Consider the following 201-nt stretch of genomic DNA (forward strand, 5'->3'; position numbering starts at 1 on the left):
TAGACATAAGATGTCTAAAACCCTGCAAAAGAAGAAAGAAGTACTGCAAACTCCCTCGTGACAGAGGTGTCTTCCCCCCTCCACTCAATAAAAAAAGTAAATGTCAATAGTTGTTGTCAAATTCGTTCGTTTCAAAAGTCCCATTGGCTTTTCGAGTTCACCAGAATTCAGGACCGAAAATACTAAACATGCCCTGCTTGA

Source organism: Penaeus monodon, chromosome 15 (assembly GCF_015228065.2).
Source record: "Penaeus monodon isolate SGIC_2016 chromosome 15, NSTDA_Pmon_1, whole genome shotgun sequence".
NCBI classification, from domain to species: Eukaryota; Metazoa; Arthropoda; class Malacostraca; order Decapoda; family Penaeidae; genus Penaeus; species Penaeus monodon.